We start from the raw sequence: 457 nt of genomic DNA on the forward strand, positions 1-457 counted from the left end.
GACACGGATAGCTCAGCTGGACGCTCCCCCCTACCTTGGACTAGGGTGGGAAGGGTCCGCTGTCCTCTTGTTGGCACTCTCCCCGATTGTGGGGGGGGTCGCGGACGTGGGGATGGCGTACCCCGGATTGACTCCCTGCCCCCACGCTGCAAGAAGTCTGTGGGATTGAAATTATGTTATGCTTAGTTCTAGTGAGTGTCGAAACCGGTTGCATTGTTTTATGTAGTTTTCATACTTGGGCCCCGGTAGGCATCTCGTTCCTTCATTCTCAACCACTTCTCCCCACGTAGGTATTACGTCTCCTATTGGAGACTGTTGTAATCTAGCTTTAGCTAGAAGCTTGTATTTCCCGTAGCGGCTCCTGCTGCCCTTTTACTGTAGTTTTGTATCAAATTTTTTTTTTCTTTGTCTGTTCCTCTCCTGTATCGTTTATATTACTTTTCTCATCTACCCCCCT

Source organism: Nanorana parkeri, unplaced genomic scaffold, assembly GCF_000935625.1.
Source record: "Nanorana parkeri isolate BGI_ZX_2015 unplaced genomic scaffold, ASM93562v1 scaffold526, whole genome shotgun sequence".
NCBI lineage: Eukaryota > Metazoa > Chordata > Amphibia > Anura > Dicroglossidae > Nanorana > Nanorana parkeri.